Source organism: Oncorhynchus masou, unplaced genomic scaffold (genome assembly GCF_036934945.1).
Source record: "Oncorhynchus masou masou isolate Uvic2021 unplaced genomic scaffold, UVic_Omas_1.1 unplaced_scaffold_6009, whole genome shotgun sequence".
NCBI classification, from domain to species: domain Eukaryota; kingdom Metazoa; phylum Chordata; class Actinopteri; order Salmoniformes; family Salmonidae; genus Oncorhynchus; species Oncorhynchus masou.
In genome coordinates, this window is record NW_027012433.1 from 1 (window position 1) to 18,378 (window position 18,378).

General features: G+C 42.0%; 1 pseudogene; it reads right to left on the bottom strand.

The window, feature by feature from the left end:
• Positions 1-5,029: 5,029 nt before the first annotated feature.
• Positions 5,030-18,027, bottom strand: LOC135536359 (atlastin-1-like; annotated as a pseudogene).
• Between the last annotated feature and the right edge of the window lie 351 nt (positions 18,028-18,378).

Consider the following 18,378-nt stretch of genomic DNA (forward strand, 5'->3'; position numbering starts at 1 on the left):
AATAATGGAACACTGGTCACTTGAATAATGGAACACTGGTCACTTTATTAATGGAACACTAGTCACTTTAATAATAGAACACTGGTCACTTTAATAATGGAACACTGGTCACTTTAATAATGGAACACTGGTCACTTTAATAATGGAACACTAGTCACTTTAATAATAGAACACTGGTCACTTTAATAATGGAACACTGGTCACTTTATTAATGGAACACTAGTCACTTTAATAATAGAACACTGGTCACTTTAATAATGGAACACTGGTCACTTTAATAATGTTTAAATTATGTTACATACTGCTTTACTCATCTCATATGTATATACTGTATTCTATTCTACTGTATTTTAGTCAATGCCACTCTGACATTGCTCAATCTAATATTTATATATTTCTTAATTCCAATTATTTTACTTTTAGATTTGTGTGTATTGTTGTTAATCGTTTTTTGATACTACTGCATTGTTGGAGCTAGGAACACAAGCATTTCACTACACCCGCAATAACATCTGCTAAATATGTGTATGACCAATAGAATTTGAGTTGATTAGTATTTTCTACATGTTAGAATCACCTTTGGTAGTGATTACAGCTGTGAGTCTTTCTGGGTAAATCTCTAAGAGTTTTGCAGACCTGGATTGTACAATATTTGCACATTATAATTATTGTCATTCGTCAAGCTCTGTCAAGTTGGTTGTTGATTATTGCTAGACAGCCATTTTCAAGACATGCCATAAAGTTTCAAGCCGATTTAAGTCAAAACTGTAACTAGGACACTCATGAACATTCAATGTCGTCTTGGTAAGCAACTCAAGTGTATATTTCGCCTTGTGTCCACACAACTACTGACCACTACTACACAACTACTGAACCACACCCTCCCATGTCCACTCGCACTTGTGACATACTGTAAGAACTGCAGCTTTCTTAATCTGACCTTCGACCTCTGTTGTAGGCAACACCTCATTATACAGGTGTGATATTAATCATTCTGTCAAAGAAAAATAATTGCATGGAGGCTATATTAAAATAGAGTGTTTATACATTTTCACAGTCTGTATGCTATTAAAATCTTTCAGCATCATTTCACAATTACTGTACATACTATAGGTATGTGTGGCTGGCTGTCTTAAGGATACAGTATTGTGGCTTAATTGGGTTCAGTTATATCAAGCATGATGTCATTCTTTCACATCAGCTTGTGTTCAGTGACCTATCACTGCAAAGTAATATTCAACACAAGTTTGTTGATGACTGAAAACTTTCATCAAAAGGTTCTAAGACCTCTGCAGCTTACTTTGCTAGTACCTTTAGATGGGAACCGCATATTGTACATTATGCATGTCCTGCGCATTAAAGCTGAATTGAATCCTCAATGTAATACACCAGCGCCTCAAGATATTCAAACACACAATCAATAATTCTCCATCAGCCAGGGAGCTTCTGAGAGACCCACGCGATACTATTTGAAGCTGCCTGATGAGTTAAAACCGGTCCGGGTTTAACTCGTGCTAATGGCCAACCTCTTAGGAGAATATGACGTCTCCCGTTGTAAGTCTGTTTATTTTCAGCCTGCACAATTGTATCATGTTGGGGGTGTTACTGGATCACTGCCGTGCTAAGTCCTTAAAAGTCATCATTGTTCCGAGAGAGAAAGAAGGGGAATCCTCCCACTTTGAACACAGCATCAGCTCAGCAAAGTAAGAAACAAGATGCAGTCCAGCCCGGCTGAGATTTGAAGAGATCACGGTCCATATGAATTCAGTACTAAAACTTTGAATAATAACAATTCCAATATGTTTTTGTTGGAATTGTGCCCTGTGGGGATATTCTCCGAGAGGAGCCAGTGTCAAAGCGTTGGAACATTGTTGCTAATGAAGCCAGCCTCCCTGTTAATCCCTCGAACAAGCCATCGATCAATTAGCAACTCTTCTTACACGTCCCTCTGTGTCTCATTTAGAGTTCGCTTTGATTGATACACTGATAATACCTACAACAAAAGCCATTCCCCCAGGAAGGGCCAAGGATTTCTCCAACACATTTTCTTTCTTTCTGACCACTACTAAACCACAACTACAACTACTGACCACAACCACACAACTACTGACCACAACCACACAACTTCTGACCACAGCTACTGACCACAACTACACACTACTGACCATAACCACACAACTACTGACCACAACCACACAACTACTGACCACAATCACACAACTACTGACCACAATCACACAACTACTGACCACAACCACACAACTACTGACCACAACCACACAACTACTGACCATAACCACACAACTACTGACCACAACCACACAACTACTGACCACAATCACACAACTACTGACCACAACCACACAACTACTGACCACAACCACACAACCACTGACCCAACTACTGATCACAACTACTGACCACAACCACACAACTACTGACCACAACCACACAACTACTGACCACAACTCCACACAACCACTGACCCAACTACTGACCACAACTACTGGCAACAACCATACAACTACTTACCACAACTACTGACCACAAACACACAACTACCAACCACAACTACTGACCACAACCACACAAAACGTGACCACACAACTACTGACCACAACTACTGGCCACAACCATAAAACTACTGACCACAACCACACAACTACTGACCACAACTACTGACCACAACCACACAACTTCTGACCACAACTTCTACCCACAACCACACAACTACTGACCACAATCACACAACTACTGACCACAACCACACAACTACTGACCACAACCACACAACTACTGACCATAACCACACAACTACTGACCACAACCACACAACTACTGACCACAATCACACAACTACTGACCACAACCACACAACTACTGACCACAACCACACAACCACTGACCCAACTACTGATCACAACTACTGACCACAACCACACAACTACTGACCACAACCACACAACTACTGACCACAACTCCACACAACCACTGACCCAACTACTGACCACAACTACTGGCAACAACCATACAACTACTTACCACAACTACTGACCACAAACACACAACTACCAACCACAACTACTGACCACAACCACACAAAACGTGACCACACAACTACTGACCACAACTACTGGCCACAACCATAAAACTACTGACCACAACCACACAACTACTGACCACAACTACTGACCACAACCACACAACTTCTGACCACAACTTCTGCCCACAACCACACGACTACTGACCACAACCACACAACTACTGACCACAACCATACAACTACTGACCACAACTACTGGCCACAACCATACAACTACTGACCACAACCACACAACTACTGACCACAACCATACAACTACTGACCACAACCACACAACATCTGACCACAGCTACTGACCACAACCACACACTACTGACCATAACCACACAACTACTGACCACAACCACACAACTACTGACCACAACCACACAACTACTGACCACAACCACACAACTACTGACCACAACCACACAACCACTGACCCAACTACTGATCACAACTACTGACCACAACCACACAACTACTGACCACAACCACACAACTACTGACCACAACTCCACACAACCACTGACCCAACTACTGACCACAACTACTGGCAACAACCATACAACTACTTACCACAACTACTGACCACAAACACACAACTACCGACCACAACTACTGACCACAAATACACAAAACGTGACCACACAACTACTGACCACAACCACACAACTACTGACCACAACTACTGGCCACAACCATACAACTACTGACCACAACCACACAACGTCTGACCACAACCACACAAATACTGACCACAACTACACAACTACTGACCACAACTACTGACCACAACCACACACTACTGACCACAACCATACAACTACTGACCACAACTACTGGCCACAACCATACAACTACTGACCACAACCACACAACTACTGACCACAACCACACAACTTCTGACCACAGCTACTGACCACAACCACACACTACTGACCATAACCACACAACTACTGTCCACAACTACTGACCACAATCACAACTACCAACCACAAATACTGATCACAACCACAAATACTGACCACAACCACAAATACTGACCACAACCACACAACTAGTGACCACAATTACTGACCACAATCAAATAAAATACTGACCACAACCGCTGACCATAACTACTTGCCACAACCACACAACTACTGACCACAACCATACAACTACTGACCACAACCATACAACTACTGGCCACAACCATACAACTACTGACCACAACCACACAACTACTGACCACAACCACACAACTTCTGACCACAGCTACTGACCACAACCACACACTACTGACCATAACCACACAACTACTGTCCACAACTACTGACCACAATCACAACTACCAACCACAAATACTGATCACAACCACAAATACTGACCACAACCACAAATACTGACCACAACCACACAACTAGTGACCACAATTACTGACCACAATCAAATAAAATACTGACCACAACCACACAACCGCTGACCATAACTACTTGCCACAACCACACAACTACTGACCACAACCATACAACTACTGACCACAACCACACAACTACTGACCACAACCACACAACTACTGACCACAACCACACAACTACTGACCACAACCACACAACCACACACCTACTGACCACAACCACACAAATACTGACCACAACTACACAACTACTGACCACAACTACTGACCACAACCACACAACTACTGACCACAACCACACAACTACTGACCACAACTACTGACCACAACCACACAACTACTGACCACCACTACCGGTCAAAACTACTGACAATAACTGCACAGCATTGTGCCCCATTTTTATGTCTTTAATATGACTCAGTATTTAGTATGACTCGGCCGGGGACTGTACTTTGAATTTTCCAATCTCAGGGCAGACGTTCTAGCCACAAGGCCACCTTTTGGCATAACACTATAAGCTATAAGACAAGGAGGTAATTGTGTACCTGCAGCATGGACTTAGGGTGTGGCAGCTCCTCACCCTGGTAGATTTTGATGTATGCCTGAAAGAAAAAAAGATAATGTCACCAAACACCTACATTACCAGTCAAAAGGTTTGGACACACCTACTCATTCCAGGGTTTTTCTATATTTGTACTATTTTCTACATTGTGGAATATCAAAACTACGAAATAACACATATGGAATCATGTAGTAACCAAAAAAGTGTTAAACAAATCAAAATATATTTTATATTTTTCAAAATAGCCACCCTTTGCCTTGATGACAACTTTGCACACTCTTGGAACTCTCTCAACCAGCTTCATGAGGTAGTCACCTGGAATGCATTTCAATTAACAGGTGTGCCTTCTTAAAAGGTAATTTGTGGAATTTCTTTCCTTCTTAATGTGTTTGAGCCAATCAGTTGTGTTGTGACAAGGGTGGTGTACAGAATATAGCCCTATTTGTTAAAAGACCAAGCCCATATTATGGCAAAAACAGCTCAAATAAGCTAAGAGAAATGACAGTTCATCATTACTTTAAGACATGAAGGTCATAGATACATACAGTATCATATAGATATATACAGTATCATATAGATGTAGATACATACAGTATAATATAGGTACATACAGTATCATATAGATACATACAGTATCATATAGATACATACAGTATCACATAGATAAATACAGTATCATTTGGATGTAGATACATACAGTATAATATAGGTACATACAGTATCATATAGATACATACAGTATCATATAGATGTAGATACATACAGTATCATATAGATATAGATACATACAGTATCATATAGATACATACATTATCATATAGATACATACAGTATCATATAGATGTAGATACATACAGTATCATATAGATACATACAGTATCACATAGATACATACAGTATCACATAGATGTAGATACAGTATCATATAGATACATACAGTATCATATAGACACATACAGTATCACATAGATACATACAGTATCATATAGATGTAGATACAGTATCATATAGATACATATAGTATCATCTCTTCAATCAAAATCTCTGTCTCTAACCTTGAAGTACTCCAGCAGGCCTCTACAGGTGATGTTGCTGCCGTTGATCTCCTTGACATCCAGGTTCTTGGGACTCAGCAGCCACGGGACCAGCACCTGCAGGTTGTTGATGAACTCACGGTCGATCTCTGCACACGGGTTAGGGAGAAGGTTGGATGGGTCGTTATGTATAACCGTAGTGCTGATAACCCTGAGCTGGGCGATAACCAGCGACCCTCTGCACACAGGTTAGGGAGAGGATTAGTAGAAGAAAAAAAATCCTACTGGTGTCCTTCTTGTCATGGTGTGACAAATTCATAATTCCTTGAACCTTCTCTATAATATGGGGCGGCAGGGTAGCCTAGTGGTTAGAGCGTTGGACTAGTAACCGAAAGGTTGCAAGTTTGAATCTCTGAGCTGACAAGGTACAAATCTGTCGTTCTGCCCCTGAACAGGCAGTTAACCCACCCGTTCCTAGGCCTAGGTCATTGAAAATAAGAATTTGTTCTTAATTGACTTGCCTAGTAAAATACAAAAAAAAATGGAATTTGATCAGACAGTTACTGTATATTTTTTGTAGGAAACAAACTGCTGTGTGTGTATTAAGACCGGGTGATCGTGACGTATAGTTTACCTTTGAGTCTGCCGTCGAAGTTAGGGTTGGTGGCCACTTTGAGTCCGGGGTGGGGCATCAGGAAGCAGGAGATGTTGGTGAAGCAGGAGTGGATGTGTTTACGAACGTTCTGCAGCTCCTCATGTTGATTCTCAGAGATCTAGAACACAGACACACACAACCACGGCCACAGACCAACCACAGACAGACAACCACAGACACACACAGACAACCAGAGACACGTACAACCACCAATCAACCACAGACAGACACCCACAGGCACACAGACAACCAGAGACACGTACGACCACAGACACACAACCACAGACAACCACAGACACACACACAGATAACCAGAGACACGTACAACCACCGATCAACCACAGACAAGTACAGCCACAGACACACACGACCACAGACCAACCCCAGAAAGACACAGATACAACCACGGACACAGACAAACACAGACAGAGACACAACCACAGACACAAACACAACCGCAGACCAACCCCAGAAAGACACAGATACAACCACAGACACAACCACAGACACAAACACAACCGCAGACCAACCCCAGAAAGACACAGATACAAACACAGACAAACACAGACAGAGACTGAAATTGGGATTTTATTTTAGGAATAAGGCCTGTTTTTCTTTTGAAGCCAGAAGGAGGCGAGTCTCAGCTACATGTATGTCTTTACTAGACTATGGGGATGTTTTATATATGAATGCTTCCCTTCAGTGTTTGAGATCAATTGACACCCTTTACCATGGCACTTTGAGATTTATTTTAAACTGTAAAACCCTTACGCACCACTGCACGTTGTGTACCAGGGTTGGCTGGCCTTCTCTAGTCTCTCATAGGCTCAGTCACTGGTATACTTTTATTTACAAAGCCATTTTGGGTTTACTACCTTTTTATGTGTGCATTTTTATTGTTCAGAAATGTGGTGGGTCGTCTCTTCGTTCGCTGGACTTTATCTGTTCTGTATGTTTCTTCGGATGAAAGCATCTGCTTATATTATTATTATTACAGCTTCCATAATTATGTAGAATAAATAGCATCCCTTTTAGTTTCAATGAATGACAAACTGTTAATATAACTTGTTGTTGTTGTTTTTATCTTTAGATGAACCACGAAAAATCATCTGTGACCTCTGACCTTGAGCCTCTTCTCCAGGAACTTCATGCCTCCTTCCTGTCCGTAGGCAAACTCGTAAGGGAAACTCCAATCCCGGACCAGGAATATCATGGACTGAAACGACACACAGGTTCACTAGGTTACCACGCAGTAGGAAGTAAACAGCAGGAGCTGATGTACCCCTTAAAAATGTATGTGGAGGTGCGCTGACTAACAGGGAGTAAAGTGTATCAAAATAAACACGGCAAGTTTGTGACAGCAAGATGCAACTGTAACGGATGTGAAACGGCGAGCTCAGTCAGCGGTGGTTGCAGCGCTAAATAGCGTTTCAATCGGTGACGTCACTCGCTCTGAGACCTCGAAGTCGTGGTTCCCCCTGTGCGCTGCGAGGGCCGTGGCTTTTGTGGCGCGATGGGAAACGATGCTTTGTTGGTGACTGTTGTTGTGTGCAGAGGGTCCCTGGTTCGCGCCAGGGTATGGGCGAGGGGACGGTCTAAAGTTATACTGTTACACTACCAAAGTAGAGAGGATGTATAGTTCCTTCAGAATGTGTTCCCACCCCTTGACTTAAAAATATATATTTTTTCAAGATTAAATTGAGATTGTGTCACTGTCCTATACACAACACCCCATAATGTCAAAGTGGAATTATATTTTTAATAAATGTTTACACATTAATTAAAAATGAAAAGCTGAAATGTCTTGAGTCAACGAGTATTCAGCCCTTTATGTCATGGAAAGCCTAAATACATTCAGGAGTTAAACTGTTCTTCACAAGTACCATGTTGCATGGACTCTGTGTGCAATAAGTGTTTAACATGATTTTTGAATAACTATCTCATCTCTGTACCCCACTGCTCAGTTTGGGCAGGTGGTCAGCTCTAGGAAGAGTCTTGGTGGTTCCAAACTTCCATTTAAGAATGATGGAGGCCACTGTGTTCTTGGGGACCTTCAATGCTGCAGAAATGTTTTGGTACCTTTCCCCAGATCTGTGCGTCGGCACAATCCTGTCTCTGAGCTCTATGGACAGTTCCTTCGACCTCATGGCTTGGTTTTTGCTCTGACATGCACAGTCAACTGTGGGACCTTATATAGACAGGTGTGTGCCTTTCCAAATCATGCACAATCAATGGAATTTACCACAGGTGGACTCCAATCAAGTTCTAGAAACATCTCAAGGATGATCAATGGAAACAGGATGCAACTTTGCTCAATTTAGTCTCATAGCAAAGGGTCTGAATACTTACGTAATTCAGTTTTTTATTTTTAATAGATTTGCAAACATTTAGTTTTTTGCACTATAAATGAGATATTTCCTTATTTCATCTTCAATAAATTAGCAAATGTTCTAAAAATATGTTTTAACTTTGTCATGTAAATGGATGAGAAGAAAAAACAACAACAATTTAATCTATTTTGTATTCAACACAACAAAATGTGAAATAGGTCAAAGGGGTCTGAATACTTTCTGACGGAAATGTAAATAGTTCCTGCTCTGGAAAACTGAATTATTTTGTAAATAATTTGTTTTTGTTTAAGTAGGCAAGTCAGTTAAGAATGACAGCCTGGGAACAGTGGGTTAGGGGCAGAACAACAGGTTTTTACCTTGTCGGCTCGGGGATTCGATCTCGCAGCCTTTCGGTTACTGGCCCAACGCTCTAACCACTGGTCTACCTACCGAACGCCCCAGTTAGCCTTGTTAAACCAGCCTTATTGCGTAAGCTCATAATTCTGTTTCACAGCATTCAGCCTGGCTCATAGAGGTAGATAGAGGGCATTTCTTTGTATCTGTGTGATAATGGCTTCTGTGACAGGATGGGCAGTGCCATTAGGGGAATTCTCAATTTTAAAATAGTCAATTTCTTCTTCTACCACTTGTATGAGTCAGTAAACAAACCGAAAAGGTGCATACTGCCCCCTGGAGGGTGTTGTCTGAACGGGTATAAAGACAAGATTGGTGATTTACTTCATCCTGCAGTTATGGAATGTTTGCGCAGGAGTTACGTTCATTGGCTGATCTCTCCCGATGCGATCCATAGGAAGTCCCACTCAGTTGATTACTTCAAACTGGTGAAAGTCTTCAATGGCGCTGTCCGTGCTAAAACAGGCGTTTGGGTCACTAGAGATGTCTATCTAAGTCTATGGTCCGGTTGCACAAGGCCAGAACGGAAGAACAGGAAAGGGAAATGTCCTACCTGGAATGGCTTGAGGAATGTCTCCTCCATGGCCAGTCTACCATACTCAGTGAAGAGCTACAAACAGGAAAAGACAACATCGATCACGATCAGGAATTTAAAAGTAAAGTCAATTTATTGAACATGTTCGGAGAAACAGTTAATTTCTGTGGGGTGGGGGTGGGTGGGTGGGGGCTGGGGGGGGGTCATCCTCTATCTAAACGTCTCCACAGTAAAAGACCTCAGTGATACCGTAGGTGATGTAATCAATCCGTCTACTGTACCTGCAAGTGTTGAAGATCATCCTCCTGGACATTCTGGGAGATGTTGTACACCTGGGAAATATAACATAGTATATAAGAAGAAGAAGAATATAACATACAAGTGTTTGAAAGGGGGGCTAAGAAGGTAATCCTGGATAGCAGAGAAGATCTACCGTCGTCAAGGTCTCCAAGAAATGTCATTATTTATGTTCAGCTACCCTCGTCAAGGTCTCCAAGAAAGGTCATTATTTATGTTCAGCTACCCTCATCAAGGTCTCCAAGAAATGTCATTATTTAAGTTCGGCTACCGTCGTCACGGTCTCCAAGAAATGTCATTATTTATGTTCAGCTACCCTCGTCAAGGTCTCCAAGAAATGTCATTATTTATGTCTCTAAGAAATGTCATTATTTATGTTCAGCTACCCTCGTCAAGGTCTCCAAGAAATGTCATTATTTATGTCTCTAAGAAATGTCATTATTTATGTTCAGCTACCCTCGTCAAGGTCTCCAAGAAATGTCATTATTTATGTTCAGCTACCGTCGTCAAGGTCTCCAAGAAATGTCATTATTTATGTTCAGCTACCCTCGTCAAGGTCTCCAAGAAATGTCATTATTTATGTTCAGCTACCCTCGTCAAGGTCTCCAAGAAATGTCATTATTTAAGTTTGGCTACCGTCGCCAAGGTCTTCAAGAAATGTCATTATTTAAGTTCGGCTACCGTCGTCAAGGTCTCTAAGAAATGTCATTATTTATGTCTCTAAGAAATGTCATTATTTATGTCTCTAAGAAATGTCATTATTTATGTCTCTAAGAAGTGTCATTATTTATGTCTCCAAGAAATGTCATTATTTATGTCTCTAAGAAATGTCATTATTTATGTTCAGCTACCCTCGTCAAGGTCTCCAAGAAATGTCATTATTTATGTTCAGCTACCCTCGTCAAGGTCTCCAAGAAATGTCATTATTTATGTTCAGCTACCCTCGTCAAGGTCTCCATGAAATGTCATTATTTATGTTCAGCTACCCTCGTCAAGGTCTCCAAGAAATGTCATTATTTATGTTCAGCTACCCTCGTCAAGGTCTCCAAGAAATGTCATTATTTAAGTTCGGCTACCGTCGTCACGGTCTCCAAGAAATGTCATTATTTATGTTCAGCTACCCTCGTCAAGGTCTCCAAGAAATGTCATTATTTATGTCTCTAAGAAATGTCATTATTTATGTTCAGCTACCCTCGTCAAGGTCTCCAAGAAATGTCATTATTTATGTCTCTAAGAAATGTCATTATTTATGTTCAGCTACCCTCGTCAAGGTCTCCAAGAAATGTCATTATTTATGTTCAGCTACCGTCGTCAAGGTCTCCAAGAAATGTCATTATTTATGTTCAGCTACCCTCGTCAAGGTCTCCAAGAAATGTCATTATTTATGTTCAGCTACCCTCGTCAAGGTCTCCAAGAAATGTCATTATTTAAGTTTGGCTACCGTCGTCAAGGTCTTCAAGAAATGTCATTATTTAAGTTCGGCTACCGTCGTCAAGGTCTCTAAGAAATGTCATTATTTATGTCTCTAAGAAATGTCATTATTTATGTCTCTAAGAAATGTCATTATTTATGTCTCTAAGAAGTGTCATTATTTATGTCTCTAAGAAATGTCATTATTTATGTCTCTAAGAAATGTCATTATTTATGTCTCTAAGAAATGTCATTATTTATGTCTCTAAGAAATGTCATTATTTATGTCTCTAAGAAATGTCATTATTTATGTCTCTATGAAATGTCATTATTTATGTCTCTAAGAATGTCATTATTTATGTCTCTAAGAAATGTCATTATTTATGTCTATAAGAAATTTCATTATTTATGTCTCTAAGAAATGTCATTATTTATGTCTCTAAGAAATGTCATTATTTATGTCTCTAAGAAATGTCATTATTTATGTCTATAAGAAATTTCATTATTTATGTCTCTAAGAAATGTCATTATTTATGTCTCTAAGAATGTCATTATTTATGTCTCTAAGAAATGTCATTATTTATGTTCAAATACAGTGGGCAAGAGCTATTGTACCTGCATGGAGCTGATCATGGTGCTGGAGTGCGGAACACGGTGGCCGAATCCCTCAACGTCGACTGGCTGTCGAACGTTCCCTGAGTGTCCATCAGTAGAACAGCCACCTGAGGACGAGACCCGGAGAACGTTAAAGTCTTCACTCAACACCGGTTAGTGTCGTTGCAGTTTCACAGAGGCTCACAGAGGATTTCACAAGGGATATTCTTTTAAGAATCAGTCGGTGTGTACCAGGTAACTGCCAAAATGAACACACACACACACACACACACCGACATAAAGTGGCTTAAGGAAAAGTGATGGGCCACCACGAGGTCCTATATAGTGCACTATATAGGGCTCTGGTCTAAAGTAGTGCACCACGCCCTGGTCTAAAGTAGTGCACTACGCCCTGGTCTAAAAGTAGTGCACTATGCCCTGGTCTAATGTTGTGCACTACGGGCCTAGTCACAAGTAGTGCACTATATGGGGCCCTGGTCTAAAGTAGTGCACTATGCCCTGTCTAAAGTAGCCCCTGGTCTAAAGTAGTGCACTATGCCCTGGTCTAAAGTAGTGCACTACGTTCTGGTCTAAGTAATTGCACTACGCCCTGGTCTAATGTAGTGCACTATAGGGCTCTGGTCTAAAGTAAAGTGCATTATATAGGGCCCTGGTCTAAATTAGTGCACTACGCCTGGTCTAAAGTAGTGCACTACGCCCTAGTGCACTACGCCTGGTCTAAAGTAGTGCACTACGCCCTGGTCTAATGTAATGCACTTTATATAGGGCTCTGATCTAAAGTAGTGCACTATATTGGGCCCTGGTCTAAATTAGTGCACTACGCCTGGTCTAAAGTAGTGCACTACACCTGGTCTAAAGTAGTGCCCCTACGCCCTGGTCCTAAGTAGTGCACTACGCCCTGGTCCTAAGTAGTGCACTACGCCTGGTCTAATGTAGTGCACTATGCCCCTGGTCTAAAGTAGTGCACTCGCCTGGTCCCAAAGTAGTGCACTATATAGGGCCTGGTCTAAAGTAGTGCATTATATAGGGTCCTGGTCTAAAGTAGTGCACTATATTGGGAATAGGGCTCTGCTCTAAAGTAGTGCACTATATTGGGAATAGGGCTCTGGGTCAAAAGTAGGGCACGGGTGTAGAGAATAGGGCTCTGGTCTAAAGTAGGGCACTATATAGGGAATAGGGCTCTGGTCAAAAGTAGGGTACGGTGTAGAGAATAGGGTGCCAATTGGTACACAACCAAACGGTGACAACAGGTCAAAGGTCAGGCCCCGGTACCTTGCGTCCATCTGGCTTGTCCACCAGAAAGACTTCGCTCCAGATCTGAATGCCTGTGGTCTCTCTCTCAGATCCACCCCTCCAGGAGAACCCAGTCAGAGGCTCCTCTGCCTCCCCCAGCCACTCTTCAGATGCCTGGGGAGTATGGACAGAGATATAGACCAGCATGAGTCAATACATAGATACAGGCCAGCCAATGAGACAATACGTAGATACAGGCCAGCCAATGAGACAATACGTAGATACAGGCCAGCCAATGATATATACCAGCATGAGTCAATACATAGATACAGGCCAGCCAATGAGACAATACGTAGATACAGGCCAGCCAATGAGACAATACATAGATACAGGCCAGACAATGATATAGACCAGCATGAGTCAATACATAGATACAGGCCAGCCAATGAGACAATACGTAGATACAGGCCAGACAATGATATAGACCAGCATGAGTCAATACATAGATACAGGCCAGCCAATGAGACAATACGTAGATACAGGCCAGCCAATTATATAGACCAGCAGGAGTCAATACATAGATACAGGCCAGCCAATGAGACAATACATAGATACAGGCCAGACAATGATATAGACCAGCATGAGACAATACATAGATACAGGCCAGCCAATGATATAGACCAGCATGAGACAATACATAGATACAGGCCAGCCAATGATATAGACCAGCATGAGACAATACATAGATACAGGCCAGCCAATGATATAGACCAGCATGAGACAATACATAGATACAGGCCAGCCAATGATATATATATACACAGAAGAGTGAATTCAGAGACAAAATGCAGGGAAAGACAGCACAGTTAAATGCTTCTGGGAATGCACCAATACTCCCTAACCTAAATCACACATTATCCGATAATCTTAATCATGACATTATGTCACTGCAGGACGCTGATGGAAAGTTTACAGCATGTCGCTTTCATGCTGAGAGTTGGGTCCTAACCAGGTCAAAGGGACACGAACCCATGCCAGTCCCAAAAGCCAAGTATGACTGCTGGATCAAAGGGACACGAACCCATGCCTGTCCCAAAAGCCAAGTATGACTGCTGGATCAAAGGGACACGAACCCATGCCAGTCATGACATCACTGTGTTCTCTGAACAATAACACTTCCTGTATCTCCAGCACTGGGTCTGGAGCTGAGCACCACTATCTCACAAATACATGTGACCCTCCCAAACGTTTAAGCCAGCTGCATCACCCAAAAAGCTGCCTGCTACTCTCCGTTTATCATATATGCATAGTCACTTTAACGAAACATTCATGTACATACTACCTCAATTGGCCCGACCAACCAGTGATCCCGCACATTGGCTAACCGGGCTATCTGCGTTGTGTCCCACCACCCGCCAACCCCTCGTTTACGCTACTGCTACTCTCTGTTCATCATATATGCATAGTCACTTTAACCATATCTACATGTACATACCACCTCAATCAGCCTGACTAACCAGTGTCTGTATGTAGCCTCGCTACTGTATGTAGCCTCTCTACTGTATATAGCCTCCCTACTGTATATAGCCTCTCTATATAGCCTGTCTACTGTATATAGCCTCCCTACTGTATATAGCCTCCCTACTGTATATAGCCTGTCTACTGTATATAGCCTCGCTACTGTATATAGCCTCACTACTGTATATAGCCTCACTACTGTATATAGCCTCTCTACTGTATATAGCCTCACTACTGAATATAGCCTCTCTACTGTATATAGCCTCTCTACTGTATATAGACTCGCTACTGTATATAGCCCCTCCACTGTATATAGCCTCACTACTGTATATAGCCTCTCTACTGTATATAGCCTCTCTACTGTATATAGCCTCTCTACTGTATATCGCCCCTCTACTGTATATAGCCTCACTACTGTATATAGCCTCTCTACTGTATATAGCCTCTCTATATAGCCTGTCTACTGTATATAGCCTGTCTACTGTATATAGCCTGTCTACTGTATATAGCCTCGCTACTGTATATAGCCTCTCTACTGTATATAGCCCCTCTACTGTATATAGCCTCGCTACTGTATATAGCCTCTACTGTATATAGCCTCTCTATATAGCCTGTCTACTGTATATAGCCTCTCTACTGTATATAGCCCCTCTACTGTATATAGCCTCTCTACTGTATATAGCCTCACAACTGTAAATAGCCTCTCTACTGTATATAGCCTGTCTACTGTATATAGCCGCTCTACTGTATATAGCCTGTCTACTCTGTATATAGCCTCACTACTGTATATAGCCTGTCTACTCTGTATATAGCCTGTCTACTGTATATAGCCTCTCTACTCTGTATATAGCCTGTCTACTGTATATAGCTTCTCTACTGTATATAGCCTCTCTACTGTATAGAGCCTCTACTGTATATAGCCTCTACTGTATATAGCCTCTCTACTGTATATAGCCTCTCTACTCTGTATATAGACTGTCTACTGTATATGGCTTCTCTACTGTATGTAGCCTCTCTATATAGCCTGTCTACTGTATATAGCCTGTCTACTGTATATAGCCTCGCTACTGTATATAGCCTCTCTACTGTATATAGCCCCTCTACTGTATATAGCCTCTCTACTGTATATAGCCTCACAACTGTAAATAGCCTCTCTACTGTATATAGCCTGTCTACTGTATATAGCCGCTCTACTGTATATAGCCTGTCTACTCTGTATATAGCCTCACTACTGTATATAGCCTCCCTACTGTATATAGCCTCACTACTGTATATAGCCTGTCTACTGTATGTAGCCTCTCTACTGTATATAGCCTGTCTACTGTATATAGCCTCACTACTGTATATAGCCTCACTACTGTATATAGCCTCACTACTGTATATAGCTTCTCTACTGTATATAGCCTCACTACTGTATATAGCCTCCCTACTGTATATAGCCTCACTACTGTATATAGCCTCCCTACTGTATATAGCCTCTCTACTGTATATAGCCTCTACTGTATATAGCCTCGCTACTGTATATAGTCTCGCTACTGTATATAGCCTCTCTACTGTATATAGCCTCACTACTGTATATAGCCTCTCTACTGTATATAACCTCTCTACTCTAAGTAGCCTCTATACTGTATATAGCCTCTCTACTGTATATAGCCTCCCTACTGTATATAGCCTCGCTACTGTATATAGCCTCTCTACTGTATATAGCCTCGCTACTGTATATAGCCCCTCTACTGTATATAGCCTCCCTACTGTATATAGACTCGCTACTGTATATAGCCTCGCTACTGTATATAGCCTCTCTACTGTATATAGCCTCACTACTGTATATAGCCTCTCTACTCTGTATAGCCTCTCTACTGTATAGAGCCTCTCTGCTGTATATAGCCCCTCTACTGTATTTAGCCTCCCTACTGTATATAGCCTCGCTACTGTATATAGCCTCACTACTGTATATAGCCTCTCTACTGTATATAGCCCCTCTACTGTATATAGCCCCTCTACTGTATATAGCTTCTACTGTATTTAGCCTCCCTACTGTATATAGACTCGCTACTGTATATAGACTCGCTACTGTATATAGCCTCACTACTGTATATAGCCTCTCTACTGTATATAGCCCCTCTACTGTATATAGCCCCTCTACTGTATATAGCCTCTCTACTGTATATAGTCTCTCTACTGTATAGAGCCTCTCTACTGTATATGGTCTCTCTACTGTATAGAGCCTCTCTACTGTATAGAGCCTCTCTACTGTATATAGCCTGTATTTTTACTGTTGTTTTATTTCTTTACTTACCTATTGTTCACCTAATACCTTTTTTTCACAATTGGTTAGAGTAAGTATTTCACTGTAAGGTCTACACCTGTTGTATTCAGCATTTCACTGTAAGGTCTATGACACCTGTTGTATTCAGCATTTCACTGTAAGGTCTACTACACCTGTTGTATTCAGCATTTCACTGTAAGGTCTACTACACCTGTTGTATTCAGCATTTCACTGTGAGGTCTACTACACCTGTTGTATTCAGCATTTCACTGTAAGGTCTACTACACCTGTTGTATTCAGCGCACGTGACAAATTAACTTTGAGTTGATTTGATCATTTGGCGGCGTGGGTGGAGACATTTCAACCTGGAGTGAGGTTACCAATCCCCATCATTTACACAAGCATGACCTTTGAACTCACCTGGCTGTACATGTAACGCAGCATGAAGTCCATGAGGAATGACTTGCCCTTGCGGAACGCCCCAGCCACAGATATGGCCACTACTTCCCTGTTCTGGACCTCTTCGGCCAATAGGATCCGGCTCAGCGCCGCCTCGTCCAGCTCGAAGGTGTGGTCGTCCCTGACAACCAGCACCTGGATGGGCCGCGCACTTCCATCAGGCTCCTCCTCCTCCGAGCTCCAGTCGTAGGTGGCTTTGTCTGTGAAGGACCCTGTCACATGATGTGGGATGTCACATGATGTGGGATGTCACATGATGGGGGATGTCACATGATGGGGGATGTCACATGATGGGGGAGGGAATGTAAACATGAAAGAATGTTGCACATCCTATGTTTGTAACGTTCCCAAGTGCAGCTGTCCATTCCCTGTGTAATGAACAACTCTTGACCAGAGCCCGACTGACTGTATGTGGTGCCATTTAGGATGCTCTGTGCCCTGTCACACCCTGATCTGCTTCACCTGTCTTTGTGATTGTCTCCACCCAACTCCAGGTATTGCCCATCTTCCCCAGTATCCCCTATGTATTTATACCTGTGTTCTCTGTTTGTCTGTTGCCAGTT